The sequence below is a fragment of the Sceloporus undulatus genome, chromosome 5 (assembly GCF_019175285.1).
Source record: "Sceloporus undulatus isolate JIND9_A2432 ecotype Alabama chromosome 5, SceUnd_v1.1, whole genome shotgun sequence".
In the NCBI taxonomy this organism is placed as follows: domain Eukaryota; kingdom Metazoa; phylum Chordata; class Lepidosauria; order Squamata; family Phrynosomatidae; genus Sceloporus; species Sceloporus undulatus.
Window position 1 is genome coordinate 178,620,987 of NC_056526.1, and position 17,455 is coordinate 178,638,441.

Genomic DNA, 17,455 nt, shown 5'->3' on the forward strand with positions numbered 1-17,455 from the left:
TATTATTATTATTATTATTATTATTATTATTATTATTATTATTATTATTATTATCATCTGATGTAGTAAAATGGTATCCCTTATATAAAATGCTAAAATCAAGGTTTGCTTTTTGGAATTTACATCTTTTGGAATATTTTCAATCTATGGATGGTTGAATCAGTGAATAAAAATATCCATGGCTATAGATGGCAAACTGTACTTATGGGCCCGAACAGACAGGCCAAAATAAAGCTGCTTCGAGTCACTTTAGATGTATGCTGTTTAAATGACACACACATCTTAAGAGGCCAGAAGCTGCACCAAAGCATAGCTTAGGCGTGGCTTCCAGCATACCTCCAAAGTGACCTGAAGCAGCTTTATTTTGGCCTGTCTGTTAGGGCCCTATGATTCTTAAACTGTGCTTTAGGACTGGGCTGGGGTGAAAGTGAGAATGGTGCAGTGGTTTGAATGTTAGACTATGGAGAACAGGATTCAAATCCCAGCTTGGTCATTGAAACCCTCTGGGTGACTGCCTGCTTGGGAGGCAGTGACATCCTATGAAGAAATCTTGCTAACAAAATCTTGTCATAGGTTTGCCATAGGGTTGTCATAATTTGAAAACAACTTGAAGGAACACAACAGCAGTTGAGCTCAGAAAATTTGTGACCCTCTAGATGTTGTCAAGAATCAATATTCACAATCTTTCACAGTTGTCCAGGCTTCCTGGACCTGACAGGAACAACACTTCAACATCTGGTGGGTGACACATCTCTCAGCCCTGATATAGGTAACACTGTGCATTTAACTGATAAAATAAAAATGTTGAAGATATCGATTCTAATTTTCTTTCATGACTTTCCACAATAAAAATCAATGATAAAGTAATTGATTAAATTATCCCAAATAGCCATTGTTATAAAATCCCAAATACACATCCGTGATACCTGGCTCCAGACTAGGAAACACAGGTTTCCCATCCTGAGAAAATAACTGATTTCTGCCAAGTGAGTAGCTTTTTGGCTTCATGGGCAGTGTTAGAACAAATTTCAAAAGAAGAGAGATTATGGCTACAAGGGAGAATGAAATTTGATCACCTTATTTTACAGCCTCTGTCCATGGTATTCCCTTCACCTCTTGTTTTTTTTTGGGGGGGGGGGGGGGGGGGGGCAGAGTTGGGAATTCAGCTTTCTACTTGCATGAAACCATGCTTGTAACATCCAAAACCAAAGATACAGACTTGCAGGCTTTTGTGACTAGTAGAATCACTTTTGTTTCCTCTGCATGATAATTGCTTTTACAATTTTTGCCTGGGAAAGAGTCCAGTGAACTTTGAAACCTAGTGTAATGGGTTGTGTAAGTTCTGGTTGGTCTAACAAAGGAATCACCAATGTGTATTTTGGACTATGGATTTTGTTTAATGGTTGGTTGGCTACTTGTGCAACATAGCCTGCATATAATGTTTCAGTTTCTCCAACCTTATTAATATTCATTATTCACATATCTCCGTAACAATAATTTCAAAAAGGATATCAGTATTTTTATATTCACAATGCAAAGGCATTGGCTGATAAATATAATGCGGCTCAAGGCCATTTTAGTTGCATTTGTACCAGAAATTTCCTAGGTTGCTTCTCAGTCTTACAGTGCAGTGCACTGAATCAGTGGTGCATTGTAGTTATATACTTCAAAAGGATTACATCTTATTTCACCTTGGAAACTAAGCAGGGTTAGCTGTTCGGTGGGGAGCTGCCAATGGGGCTTATTCCAGCTAAGTGCATATAGGTTTGCAGCTTCAGACACTAGTTCCATAGAGTAGTCATATCTTACCTCATAATTTACAAGTTAAACAGTCTTTCTCAGCTTGTTTCTGGTACATACCATTTGTTAATTTACAAACACACTCTTTGAAATTATAAATAATTTAATGATTCTCTTTTTGTCTAGTCCTTTAATCTTACTAGCTATTTCATTACAATCCCACAGATTGCTTTCTCATTCCTAATGTTGTGTCAAATGTCTCATACCAGTCTGCTTTCATTAAATTTTATTGTAAATTGAGAGGATGTTCTGGGAAGGCAGGGTTACAAATCCCTCAGCCTCATAAGAACTACACATGAGAAATATTTTATAGGTGGGTAAGATACTTTGGTAGCCATCTTTTAAATTTTTTTTAAATGTCTTTATTAAATTATTTTAACATTTATACAAACAATGTTGCACATCCCCCATTCCCTACCCCACCCCCAGTGGCTTGATAGAGTTTAGAATCAATACACTGTTTACAATTAGTACCTAACGTTCAGTATGTGGGATTTAATTACATTATTAACTTCATTGTACTCCGGATTCCCTTTAACCTTCTCAAGCAGGATTTCCCAACCCAAATTCCAAGCTTCTACTTTCCTTTCTCCAGGTTTGTTAACCATCTTAGAGGCCAGTTTAATCTACTATACATCTGTAAATGTTTTGAAGAGTGAAATAGGCTACTAACAGGAGTGGAAAGTCATGTAAATGGTTAGAGGACAGTGACAAAGATAAACACTGGTGTATCGTTAAGCTTGGAGAAGAGAAAGTGGAGATGACAGGATACTTTAAATAACTTAAGGGCTCTCACATAGAAGAAGGCAAATATTTGTTTTCTGCTAATATCAAGGGCAGGACTAGTCACAGTTCAGTAAATTTTGGTTGATGTAAAGAGCCATTTGATAGTGGAATTACCAAGTGGCTGCTGCCTTGTTGAAGAGCTTCAAACAGCCTGTTGTTGATTATAGCCTATTTGGGGAAAGCTACGGCTCTGGGTTTCTTGAAGGAACAAGAAGTTGGATTAGATGGTCTGTACATTCCAACATTTTGTAGATGAAAACCAGAACACATGTAGTCAAACAACACTAGAGAGTGGTCACAATGGCAAAAGTTATTAATGAGGAGGAACACACAAGTTGGGAGAAACTGCAGGTGTTTGCTTTTGCCTAAACATTTTAGGAAGGGCAAGATTCCATCCTCTCCTCTCCCCATTGAATTGCATGTGTGTTTGCCTTCTGGTCCCCCGTCTCTTATGGCAACCCCATTAATTTCATAGGGTTTCTCAGGCAAGGAATATTCAGAAATGATTTGGCTGAATGCAAACTACTTTTGCATTTTGAATTCAGCACTTGAAGTAGTTTGAGGACAAAGCAGGAAAGTGAGAGGAGGACAAAGAAACTGGGACATTTTAAAAGCAGCTGAAAAAGTGGGATGATAGAGGATTAACCAGGACTGTCCCTGCCATATCAGGACAATGAGAGAGTATGGATGATCAATTTTGAAATCTCTGATTTGGTTCTGTTAAAGGGAAGTACTTTTGACATTGTAAGTATTAAGCTGGTTTTCTTCTGTTGCTGGGGAAGCATATCAACTATTCTGTTATAGGAGTTTATACCCAGTTTTCTTCAGATGATATACATTTTCTTAACCTGTCATACAGGCCAGCACAGAGGTCTGGATAGGCAGTGAGGAATGCTTCTAGACCATGGGTGGGTAACTGTCTGGGACTAGGGAGTTGCAGTGCCCCCTGAGGAAATTTGGAGGTCTGCACTCCTGAAAAGAAACGTGTGCATCTGTTTTGTTTGTTTGTTTCTTTGTTTTGGCTGTGAAAAGCCCCACATCAGTCCCATGGACTGCAAAAGGCATTTCCCCTCTCTTTCTGGGCCATTTCAGTGCTAAGTGAAGCCTTTCCCCCCAATAGTAAATGATCTAGAATTCAGCATCCACAATTCTATGTCTGCATCTGCCCTGCAGAAATCATACCATTTGATAACACTTTGGCTCAGTGCAGTGGAATTGTGGGATTTGTAGTTTGTTGTGGAATCAAAGTTCTCTCACTGAGAAGGCTAAATAAATCACAGAAGTAGAAAACCCAGAATTCCGTTGCATTGAGCCATGTCAATTACAGTGGGATCTAGCTACATTATTTCTGTAGTGCAGATGTAGCCTACGAATGAAAAGTAGCCTGGGAAGAGTTTTTACAGGGGACAAAAGAAAAGTTACATTTTCTGTGGCTAGCCCTCTCCCCCACATTAATGTTATTATATTTCTCATCATCTTGGGCGTATTTATAAAATTGATATCTCACCAGCAGTTTGAGGTGGTATATCTATGCTGCTATCTCAGCAATCTTCTTTCTCCATGATTCTATGATACTTCACAGAACAGGTGTTAGAATGTACTTTGTAGCAGTCATATTTTTTTCATCTTCCAAGTCCTTAATGGGAAAGAGTAAAACCAATCCTCCTTCATGTGGACTAGTAGCAATAGATGGATGTGCCCATCAAGCACCTGATTACCTGGCTAGTTCCTGTCAGTAGAAAGCTCATTGAAGTAATGACCTACTGTTTGATCCCACATGAGAATCCTTACAATGTACTTACCAATTCTACAACCATGAAGACTTATCCAGAAGTAGCCATGTTGCCCATGTAGCAAAGTTCAATAACATCCCAAATCCACAAAACAACGATACTGTACATGTATTGAGCCAATCAAATGCAAAAAATACATGTTCCAAGCTTTTGAAGCTTCACTGGCTTTTGCCAGGCAAAGATGTTAAAAATCATGGGGGGGGGGGATTAAGAAGATATTAGTCCCATTTTTTCAGGATGTGGCAGTTCTCAGTTCAGATGGTTCTGGAAGGAAAATCATGCAGGCAAACCCCTCTTCCTTCTGGGTATTCCAGGAAATGAAGAATTTTTAAGTTCCATTTGCAAGACAAAAAGAGAGGCTTCTCTTGAGATCCAAGTTGCTTCCCCCCCTTCCTGTATGATTTTTAATATCTTTGCCTGATGAAGAAGCCAGTGAAGCTTCAAAACCTTGCAACATGTATTTTTTGCATTTGCTTGACCCAATAAAGGCATCTTTTTTTTGTGGATTTTGGATTTTATTGAAATGTGAAGACTGTTGACTTATTAGCATAGGTAGGCAGTTTGAGAAAAGTACTGTATATTTGTTTAAGATATAGTCTATAAAATCTGTGGAAAAGATTCAAAAGACTTGCAGGTCACTGAAACAGTTTTAAAACAGGCTGCCATGCTTTCATTCTCTGCCATTCTAATTTCCTTTTGTACAGCTTTCTCCTTTTTCTGCTTTTCCCCCATCAGCAACAACAGCTGCTTTATGTTTTGCTGACACTGCATGCCTTTGAAGAGCAGAGCACTGCTTTGGAAATTGTACCATTCTTAACAATGGGAAGTGGCCCTCCCTGCTGAACTGGTATAGTGCACAAGTTGTTTTATTTTTATCTCCATTGAAGTGCAGCCAAGGCAAGTCATGAAACCATTGAGTGTGGAAATGTGTCTCTGTGGCTGGACTAATGGAAAGGTCTGATTGAGAACTGGAGGAGTTAGCTTGGCCTTGATCGCTCCATTCATTACTTCTAATGACAGGAGCTTCATTTATGTGGCATCTGCTTCAGCCTATGGAAGTTATAGCTCTGTTTTGCTAATGTTTCAGTAGAGAGCCATCTCACTCCCACCCTTCCCAACCTTTCTAAGATGGATCACAAACAAATCACTTACACTCTGGTCTTATAACTATGCATAATTGTGACAGCGAATAGAATGACTTGCTATGGCAGAGCCAATGCAAACCTTGTGAAGAAAAGATGATGAGTCTATTATGCTATGAATTATGTATGTTTCTAATCTATTGAGACTGCCATGGTTGCCTTGACCGACGATCTGCGTCTGAGCATTGACAGGGGGAGTGTGACCCTGTTGGTGCTCTTAGACCTCTCAGCGGCTTTTGATACTATAGATCACGGCATCCTCTTGGACCGCCTGAAGGGGTTAGGTATTGGGGGCACTGCTTTGCAGTGGTTCCGGTCCTTCCTCTCGGGCAGGTCTCAGAGGGTGCTACTCGGGGACTGTAGCTCCAGTAAGAGGTACCTCACTTGTGGGGTTCCTCAGGGGGCTATTTTGTCCCCGATGTTATTTAACATCTATATGAAGCCGCTGGGTGAGATAATACGGAGTTATGGTGCTGGGTGTTATCAGTACGCTGATGACACCCAAATCTATTTCTCCGTATCTCGTTCGTCGGCCTCGAATTCCGATGGCATCTCTTCTCTCAATGAATGTCTCCAGGCGGTAATGGGCTGGATGAGGAAAAACAGATTGAAACTGAATCCAGACAAGACGGAGGTGCTCATGGTAGCGGCCCCGAAACCAAGAATTGGGTTGCAACCTCCAGTCCTGGAAGGGGTCACACTCTCCTCCAGCGACTGTGTTCGCAGTCTGGGGGTGCTCCTTGACTCGTCGCTCCTGATGACAAATCAGGTAAATGCGACGGTCAGGAGTGCCTGTTATCAGCTTCGGCTGATACGCCAGCTGCGCCCTTTTCTGGAAGTAAGGGATCTCGAGACGGTTGTGCACGCACTGGTAACCTCACGCCTTGATTTCTGTAATGCACTCTACATGGGGCTACCCCTGTGCTTGACTCGGAAATTACAGCTGGTTCAAAACATGGCAGCCAGGCTTGTGTCAGGTACATCTAGGAGGGACCACATTACTCCGGTTTTGAGGTCCCTCCACTGGCTGCCTATCAGCTTCCGGGCCCAGTACAAGGTGTTGGTTATCACCTTTAAAGCCCTAAATGGCTTGGGTCCAAACTATCTTAGAGACCACCTCCTCCCGTACAATCCTCCCCACGCTCTCCGGTCCTCTGGGAGGAACTTACTGCAGCCTCTAAAATCTAGGCTTGCGGCAACCTCCCAGAGGGCGTTCTCTGCTGTCGCCCCCAAACTCTGGAACGACCTGCCGGATGAGATCCGTCAGATAACATCATTAGACAGCTTTAAAAAAGCGGTCAAGACGGATCTCTTCCGGCAGGCCTTTCCAGATTAACCATCCCGGCCCAGGTTCCCAGGTTCCCTGATTCCCTCATTCCTCCCGTGGCCCCATCTTAGAGATGGTTGAGGATCAACAGAGGGATATCAGGGTTTTTAGTTTTAATTGCTGTTTTTATCCTTGATATTGTATTTTTAATATGTTATACTATTTAATACTGTCTTAAGGGGGGGAGGGATAAAGTGTTTTTAATTGTCATATTTTATATTTTACTGTTGTTAACCGCCCGGATTGGTTTGCCAGAGGGCGGTATACAAATAAATATTATTATTATTATTATTATTATTATTATTATTATTATTATTGCTCTTGCAGGATTTTTGGTAGTGGAGCATCCTCTTCAGCTGTGGCAAAGTGAGGGACCATGTTGCACATACATGCCCCATGTTTCCTTCCATACTGTTTTCTTTTACCATTTTACAATGCTGTTAAAAACCAGAGGGATGGGGGCTTGGGGAGGTTAGCCTAAATAAAGCTTCAGATTTTGAGAAAACATTTATGTTGCCCTGAGACACCCTTTGCCCCTCCCCTCCCCATGGAGAACTTAATCTGCTGAAGAATAGTAAATAAGTTTGGAAAACCAATATCACATTTGAATTACAGAATTGGGATGGATTTGCCCCTACAATGACATATTAGGTTTTTCTTTGTTTGGATATGCAGTAACTGTAATCCATATATTTACATGGATTAATATGCAAATAAACACATTCCTTCCAGGTTGATGGCATTCTTCCTCTTGAAGGCCATATATTTGCCTATGTTATTGTGCTCATTGTCCGATGAACACAATAGAGATATAGAATGCATGCAAAACGTAACACCAGTACATATAATATGGATATTGATGTTACAATACCGCATCTCCTTGTAAACAAGAAATACAAACTGCAGAGATCAATATTTTCATGAGCCAATGTTGTGTCAAAGATCTAAACCCATGGTGGCGAACCTATGGCATGCGTGCCCTGTCTGGCGTGCAAAGCCATTTCTGAGGGCACACAGAGAGACGGGGGGGGGGGGGGGGAAAAAAGGGGGGCTTTTTTTTCCCCCTTTCCCCCCCACCCTCTCGTGCATTTAGCTGCCTCTCCAGAGACAGCTAAAGGAACAGGGGTGGGGAGGAAGAAGAGGAACAGCCATGTGCATGTTCCTCCTCCCCCCTCCTGGGCCTTCAACTGTCTCTCGGGAAGTCCTGCCCCAAGAAGGGTGATTGCAGTAAAACATTTGCTTTGCATGCAAAGTATCCTGGTTTTAACACCCAGTTTATGCGAGAGGCTGAGAAAAGTCCCATCTCCAAAATCCTGGAGAGTAATGGCTGCCAATCTGTGCTGACAATATAGAGCAAAATGGATTGTCAATCTAACTCAGAATATGGCACCTTCCAGTGTTCCAGCGACTTATCTGTATAATTTGTGAACTACCAAATTGACATATCTTTGCAGCAAGTTACCTTTGCTTGAAGAACAACAAACCTCCAAAAAAAGGGGGGGTGTATTTGTCAATCATCTGGCAGGGTGCAGTGCATGGTTGGTGACAGCAGACAGGCTGATGGTGTTGCAAGTTGTGCATATTATATACAGGGCTATTTATTCACTGAAAAGGTTTAGTGATCCAGTGGGTGTTATGGCATATTAAATAAGGAATTATGCAGGACTCTCTTCTGGGTTCCTCTCTCTCTCTGTGTATGTGTATCTATCTCTCCCTCTCCCTCTCCCTCTCCCCATCCCTCTCTCTCTGTCTGTCTGTGTGCGTGCGTGTGTGCGCGTGTGTGCGTGCGTGTGTGTGTGTGTGTGTTAGTCAGGGAGAAATAAGTCAAATTAAAATTTATTGTTCCAAAGGTACTGAATAATGAAGGCCATCTGGTCATCATAAATCTGGTAAATTAGCTGAATGTTAATGCTTCTCTCTGCCTTATACAGCATTTGAGAAACTATGCAAAATCCATTTGACTAAATATAAAGTAAGTCTTGGTAAAGAGAACTGTCTCAATGTCTTGGAATCTAAACATCTTGAGTTCCCCTTTCTCAAATATTTGCTGATCTTGCCCTCAAAATGCCTTAGTTACATCTCCTTTCAAATACTGTAACACGCTTTTAAACCAGTGTTCAGAAAGTGCCACTGGTTTAGAATACTGCAGTCAAACTTGTGACCATAGTTAGATACAAAGAGCATGTCTCTTGTTACATCCAAATAACAATACCTTTATTGGGAAAACCAAAATGCACAATTACATGTTGCAAGCTTTTGAAGTCACACTGGCTTCTTCATCAGGCAAACAGAAGAAAAAACTTGAAGATGTTAGTCATAGGCCTGTATGTCCCTTGTTGTTATGGCTACTACTAGGCAGAATCTTGTGCTCCATTGGCAGAACAACAAACTGGTGAAAGGTCTGGAAGGCATTCCCTATCAGGAGCTGTGTAGGGAGATGGGTATGTTTAGCCTGGGGAAGAGAAGCTACAAATCCCAGGATTTCAAAAGATGATGATATCAAAGCACTGTACCTGTGCAGTGTGAATATGCCCCAGGGTGTATCAGTGTCATGCTGTTTTCAAGCACCACTGCAAGGATAGGAATCCAAGAGACAGAAGGATTTCTTAGTTGCTGCTCCTAGGTTCCAGAATACCCTTCCAAGGGAGACTATGGCCTCAAATGGACAAGCCAAAAAAAAGTGGTTTCAGGATGCTTTCGGGGCATGGTGTTTAGATGACGCATGTCCCTGAAGCAGCCAGGAACCATGCCGTAGCCACTCTAAGAGAGGAAAAGCTGAACTGAAAAGAAGCAGAAATAAACCACTCTAGTGGACCTTCGGAAAGTGCGAACCTTCAACCATGCATATAAATACCCCGATATGGGACCAGCCTCAAAGGAGTGCTCCATCCTAACCCTAACTCTAAAGCTGTGTATAAATGCATCTGTGCAGGTGTGTATTTAAAAATGATGAAGCTGGCGGTTGGGGCAGCAGTGCAAAAAAAGGAAACATGTAACACATCCAATGGCTATAAGTACAACATACACAAACCAGACTGTCCAAGAGGGGCATGGGGTGAAGGGTGCATATGGAGGAGCATGATTGTGCATTGTCAGTGTTTTACTGGGCACACCTCTGCTCCGTTATCTCATCCCAGTGGAGAGTTGCAAGTACAACTTTGTGCATGATCAAAGGGGATGCCCATCCAATGGGATGGCATCTGAGCAGCAGGCAGTCACTGGCAGTATGTTTCTATGATGCTGTGCATGGATGTTGGGGAATTTTTTTTAAAAAAAATTATGCAGCAGCACAGCTTGATGCTGTGCTGTGTGGTTGTGGCGTGTGCATCTAGGCTGCCTTGGGAGTGGATGGTGTGGTCATTGTGGGCTCGGCTTGCTTTTGCTTCCTCTGGCAATCAAGCAATGTTTTATTGTGATAGTTTTTTGCATTAGGTGTCTGGCAGCTTCCATTCCAGTTCACTGGAACAAATTGGGGTTTAAGGCAGAAGTTTAAGGGAACTGTCCATGGTGTTGATCTCTATTCCACTGACATGGGAATCAACAGCTGCTACTGGGGTTTTGGTACCCAGGTTGGCTTGTTCCTGGGGGGTGTTTGTACTGGTTGTGCAGTTTCATTTTAGTGATACGATTTTAACAATTTAACAATTACAGTTTATGTTTTAGTGGTATCTATTTTTGACTCTCTACTTGCTTCAGGCAGTTGCTTTCTCTACTTTGGGGGGAAAAGCAAGGTATAAATAAAGCAATACTATTCTGGAGATTGAACCTGGACCTTCTGCAGGGAAGACATGTGCTTTACCAGTGAGCTATGGTTCCTCCCTTGTCTTATAACATTGGTCAGGACTCTATGACCTTCTCCTAGTCCTTTGATTCTAACTGTGTTCATTGTCATTGTTCAGTACCATATCTGATGCTAGATTATATTAATGGAAAACCAGCCTGAGAGTTTGAATGTAGCAAACTGGTCTTTTGCATATGTGGCAATTCTGTGGAAATTTGTCATCACAGTGGCATGCGATGTACGCAGTGTACATTTTTCTTGTACATTCTTATTTATTCTTTTTCTTTTTTGCTTGTTTTTCATGATGTTAAACGGTTATAGGAGAGAAAGCATAAATCCTTCATCAGCCCTTCACTCTGAATATCTATCTACTGTAGCTTCATATGAATGACTTAATACATCACTGTCAGGATAAGAATAGGTTGTCTGTAAATACATTTATTAAAAACATGTTTTAATGTGCTCCCTCCTTGCAACTGTGAGGGAGAATCAACATTAATAGATTGCTTGAACTGAAGAAGTTCAGAAAAGCATTTAGAAGGAAAAATTATCCAGGAGGTACAATTTGCCTTTTAAAGAACAAAACTATATGCAGGGTGGAACTGGAGCAGCAAGCATTCTGAGTGTTCATTAAATACTTGTTCAAATGTGGGAAAAATGTTTCTGGTAACTGGTGTTAAAGCAAGTTTCAATAAACTTGAGGAAGAAGGGGGAGACTTCTAAAACACTTTCCCTTTTAAAAGAATGTACATTTTGCAGATTGGTGGATACTAGTATTAGAATTGAAATTTTCATATTGTACTCCCATTGCCTTAACTGGAATTAAGATTGTGTGAAACAACAGTCTTTATTTTCATAGACTGATCCTGAAAGATTAAACTGGAACCCACAGTTCCACACTTTTCCTCTGAATCCCATTTCCTTGGGTTCTTTTAGTTAAAAAATATTCATGAGTTACATTGTACATCATCCATGACATGTTGTCTTTGGTCTGTTTGTCCCTTCCAGATGACTCTGATTTACAGTGATCCTGTCTAAGAATGTATTGGGAAGGTTCCTTCAGAGGAGGATTGCCATTACCTTTCTCTGAGGTTGAGAGAATGTGATTTGCCCAAGGTCAAGTGGGTTTTCATGGCTGAGTGGAGGATTTGAATCCTGACCTCCTGAAGTCGTAGTCTAACACTCAAACCACTACACCACACTGACTCTGTTTTTATACACACATTATTTAGATGTATGTATTTAAGTCTTTTTAATACCACTAAAGTCTATACCTTGTATCCCAGTTACCTCAGCTCTGTAAAGTTATCAGAAAAAGCAACATCTGAGAAAAGGTTACATCAGGAGATGTAAGAGAAATTTGCATGGATTACATTAATACTGTACTGGTTTACATACTTGATCAATTAGAATGCATTTTTTTAAAAAAAATGTAGTTCTCCAAATTTTTCTAGTTCTGTTCTTCAGTTTATGACATATATCTCTACTGAAAGAGAAGTAGAAAAAAAAGTAGACAATAGGTAAAATTAGAAACAAAAATTCATTAAAAAGATCAAAATCAGAACATATTAGTCCATCCCTAAGTACTAATGTGGTCCAAAACACACTGCAAAAATAATCTAGTTTGAGACCACTTTAAATGCCCTGGCTCCATGCTAGGGAATCCTGGGAATTGTAGTTTATTGTGGCACCAGAGCTCTCTGACAGAGAAGGCTGAATGTCTCACAAAACTACAGTTCCTAGAATTCCCTAGCATTGAGCCAGGGCAGTTAAAGTGGTCTCAAACTGGATTATTTCTGCAATGTGTTTTGGGCCGTTGTTAAAAAAATGTGTGCATATGTGGTTCAGTGTTCGCTTAGCCTATCTAGTCATAACTATATGACCCACACAGCCTTTTTCTTGTTGCTTTATCTTTGGCCACCATTGTCAAATGGGGTTGTGTAGGAATTCTATGCCTAGGTCTTACTCTTCTTTCTAGAGAACCTGGCTTGAATGTTGTACTAACTGCATAAAGATGGAGAAATTACTAATTTGCAGTACACAGAGGAAACTGGAGATGTGTCTTAAGGTGGTCAAAAGAGGGTTGCTTTGTTATCATTTGGCTTAAAACAAAACATTAAAACAACCCTAAAACCCCAGGATTTTTAAAAATGTCGACATCACATCTCATTTGGGGACTCGTCGTGAGGGGAAAGGGTTCAGGAGCCACATAAAGCCCTATTCAACAGTGTGGATCATTGTCATGGGCAGGTCTTTCAGCCCAATCTTCATTACGGAGATAGGCAGGAAGTTTAATGGTAACACATTTTCAGAACAGACAGATAAATTGATCAACATTTCTCTGGTTTCTTAAAAGTGTCCACAATTATTAATAACCGAGTAGGATAGGAATGGAAAACATTTGATTCTCCAAATGTTTTAGACTACAGCTTCGTGTTAAATGTCTGAACGGCCAAAGGTTCTCCATCCCTGCATTAATGGAAGCTGAGGTGCAACAGTGCATGGATTTACAGAAGTAATAGGAAAGTTTGGAGAAGTCTCTATTGCTACTATAAATATGATGCAGTCACTAAACCCAGTCCGACCCAGCCAAGATTACTTTGGATTTGTTTTCACCTAATGAGGCTATGTTTCTCCAGTCATAATGCTCCTAGGAAGAAATAGAATTTCCAGATCACTAGTCAGCATTTTTTATAAGCCTTTGTTTTATCAGTGATAATAAAGTTCTCTATTTTGGTGTAAATTCCTGTTAGTAGGAAGGCTTTTATTTGCCCTGTTATGATGGGCAGGTTAATAGTGCTGAGAAAGTGACCTTAGAGGCTGGAGCATATTAAAATTGTAATAGGCAGACCGAAAGGAGTCACAGCGTGTGTGGGGTGGTGGTGGAAAGTATTTTTTTAAGTACAGCCCTGGACTTTTCATCAGAAGAAACTAGAGAAACTCAGAAATATTATAGAATGATGATTTCAGGTGAATTGGAACATACTAATAATAATAATAAAAGGTCTGAAATGGAATTATTTCTACTTTCTAGTATATTTAAGCAGATATGCCCCAAAACAGTATACCACACTTGCTCTCCTGTGATCACTATGGATTTTAAAATGAATGAATCAGATCATAATGTTGATTTTGAAAATGTTGTTGTTGTTGTTAACTGCCCTTGAGTCAATCTCGACTCATGTGGATGAGACATCTCCAATACCTCCTATCCTCAACCTCTCTGCTCATGTCCTGCAGACCCAGGTCCATTGCCTCTCTGATAGAGTGCAACCATCTGGCATGTGGTCGTCTCTTTCTACTGTGCTCCATCTTTCCTAGTATTATTGTCATGTGTAATGACTCATGCCTTCTCATGATGTGTCTGAAGTACAACAGCCTCAATTTAGTCATCCTGGCTTCCAGGGGGAGTTTGGGCTTAATCTGTTTCAGGACCCACTTATTTGTCTTCTTGGTTGTCTATGGTATCCTCTGCAGTCTTCTCCTGCACCACAGCTCAAATGGGTTTATATTCTTTCAGGAATCATGCAGACTGGCAGCTTGGAGCAGCCTGAGGCTGCTCCAGCCCCAGTCACCCCCCCCCCTGGATTGGTGAGAGACTGAGGTGACTGGATGCTAGAGTCCCAAATGGAATGCTGGCAAAGAGTGGACTTTCCTTGCTCCTTCTTGTGCCAGCCTTTCCTGGCCAGGTGTGGTCTCCCTGTGGCTTCCAGCTGCTCTGGGAACATGCATCATCTGCATGTCCCAAAGTGGCCAGAAGCTGCTCTTTCCTGCTCATCTGCTTCAGGCCTTTATCGACTTTCTTCACTGTACAGCTCTCACATCTGTACATGGTGATGGGGAATACAGTGGCTGGAACAATTCTAACTTTAGTGCTCAGTTCTATATCTTTAGACTTTAGGATCTAGTCTAGTTCTTTCATAGATGCCTTTCCTATTCCTAGTACTCTGATTTCATGACTGCACTCTCCATTCTGATTAGTGTTTGATCCAAGATATGGGAATGCTTTGTTAATTTCAGTTTTCTCATTGTGAAAATATACTTGTTTATTTTTCTTGAATGATTTCCCTGGCAGTTCCAGTTCCCTGAATGAACCAATTGGAAAGACTGGAAATTGCTAATCTGCAATCAAGTGTAGCTGATGTGTTAAGGAAACCTCAATCCTATCATCAAAAAACTAACAACCTTAAGAATATAATTGGTTAATGGTAGATTAAACCTGATGTTATTGCTCTCATGTATGTTAAAAATCATTGGGAAGTTTTCAAAATATCTCAAAATGGAGTTGTAAGTTTTATTTGTGATGTTGGATATGTTTATTTCAAATGTTTATTTCTGTATGTAAATTTGCAGCCAGGGAGGTAGACAGGATAATGCATATTTATAGCAATAGGCATTATATCTTTCCAGTTGTTCTAGGCTGGAAATGTGTACCCATGGAATAAGCCCTGGTGAGACAAAGGCTTCTGCTACACCGCAGAATCAATGCAATTTCACACTGCTTTAACTGTCATGGCTCAATCCTATGAATTTCTGGGGTTTGTCGTTTGTTTTGGCACCAGAACTATCTGACAGAGAAGGCTAAATGTCTCACAAAACTATAAATCCAAGAATTTCACAACACTGAGCCATGGCAGTTTTAAAGCAGTGTCAGAGTGCATTCATTTTACAGTGTAAATGCAGCCTTAGTGGGAGTTATTCTCAAAGAAATGCATGGAAAATAGCAGTTTTAATACAGATATTTTACTTATACAGATATACACATTATACATTAATGTGTACAAATAAATGCATCTGTTAATCATGCATTTTTTATTTGTTTACACTATTTATGTTAATAGGGTTGGATGGTGAACAATTACTGACTTTATTGCAAAAAAATAGTTTTATTTCTTAGCACATGGCTTCCAAGATATTCCCCAATTAAACATGAAGTATTTATTCATGTAGTAAAGCAGCCTTGTGGTGTTAGTGGAGGCTTTATGAAAATGAATAACAACAATATTAAAGTACAGCAATATATAGTATGAGTGTGATTTCTATGCAAGATATATCAGTATGAAAGTATTCATATACTAATTATACATATGCTTATAGTATCAATTAAACTGCTAGGATTTGAATGGGAGGGTAATGGGAGAACAGACTATTTGGGGAAAATACATGACCAGAAGAAGCATTCCTAGAATTTATAATGTTTATAGTGTTTGGATAGTAATTTTTTGGGTACTGAATGTTAGCAACAATGGCTTGTATGTGTGGTGAATATGCTCTCTCTCTCTCTCTTTAGTAGACTTTGCTTGTAATCACTTCCTTGACTGACTATAGGCTAGATGCTACTTACCTATCTGTGATGTGCATGTTGATGGCATGGCTACAGATATATCTGAGAAAAATCTGCATATTTGAGGAATGTGTATAGAAAAACTCCCATATACTTCATACATGCATGTAACAGAACTTAAGCACACTTTACTCAGCAGGAATGTGTTGATGCAATGATTACAATCTAAACCATGCATATACCTATGCTCCTAAAAATTCCCCAAAATAGGCAGAAAGAGGAGGGAGGAAAGGATGGATGTGCTTTCTGATAAATAAACTTAACCCTCCTACTGAACTGGTTATAAACCAGATATGGAGCTAGAAAAAGAAGGGAGCCTGCAGATGTGCCCATCTTCTGCAATTACAATGTTGTGTGTGTGTAAGCAGGGCTTATATAACTGCCCTTTGCAGAGTCCAGGACTCAAAGACATATTCCATCCCCCATCAATAGGGATTGGAATATGCAGTATCAATGCCTAGCTCTTATTACTAAATGCATTGATGTTGGAATAAAATTCTTCTGTGATTCATAGATTTGGAGAATGGGAATGTACTTTGGGGATCATCTTGTCCAGCCTACTGCTAGTGCTGGAATCTCCAGGTAAAATATCACCAACAGAAGGTCATATAACCTCTGATTAAAAATATCCAGTGAAGAAGCCTCCACCTCCTCTCCAAGGAGTCCATCTCACTGTTGAACAGGTTTTACAATCAGGATGTTACTTTTAAAATTCACTTTTATAATTTAGCTTTAACCCTGGTGGTGCAGTGATTAAATGCCTGTACTGCAGCCACTCATTCATATTGTGAGTTCAATACCAGCCAGAAATTCTGGGTCACCTCATCCAGGCATCCTTCCATATGTTGCTAAAATGAGTACCCAGTTTGTTGGGGGCAATTACCGTATTTTCCAGCGTAAAAGACGACCGGGCATATACGACGACCCCCAACTTTTAAAATAAAAATATAGAGTTTAGGATATACTCACCGTATAAGGCTATCCCTCTTCCTGAGAAGCTGGCAGCCAGCCGTGCATGTGCTCGCCAGCTTCAAGGGGCCTCCGGAGGTCCCTTAGAAGCTGGCGCAGGGCAGCCGGCTTCCCAGACCTCCGAAGGCCTGAGAAGCTGGCGGCTGAGCACGCGTACGCCAGGCCCCAGGGCTCGACCTGGTGTATAAGACGAACCCCGACTTTTGACCCAACTTTAGAGGGTCAAAAAGTTGTCTTATACGCTGGAAAATACGGTAGCTAACAATAAGTACATTGCTAAGCGATATACAAATGTACTTGCTATTGCTACTTATCGAAGTTTTTAAAAAAGGAGCAGAAGAGGCTAAAACTGTGTCATGGCCCCATAACTCTGCATCCCAAGAATTTACCCCATAGAAAATTACAGGTAGTTTAGGGAGAACCAACATTTCTTCATTTTTAGAGATGGCTCCCCCCTTTTTGATTATTATTATTATTATTATTATTATTATTATTATTATTATTATTATTATT

At 40.5% G+C, this 17,455-nt stretch overlaps 1 protein-coding gene across 7 annotated transcripts in view; it reads left to right on the top strand.

Annotated features, from left to right (window-relative positions):
* MAPK10 (mitogen-activated protein kinase 10) overlaps positions 1 to 17,455 on the top strand; it is a 305,526-nt gene that overhangs the window by 156,861 nt on the left and 131,210 nt on the right. The window contains exon 1 of one of the 7 annotated variants that reach the window (XM_042469421.1): positions 5,212 to 5,226. The exons of the other annotated variants lie outside the window; for them this stretch is intronic. The gene's annotated coding sequence lies outside the window, so the exon portion shown is untranslated. Of the gene's footprint in view, positions 1 to 5,211; positions 5,227 to 17,455 lie in introns of those variants that run through there. 7 annotated transcript variants of the gene reach the window in all.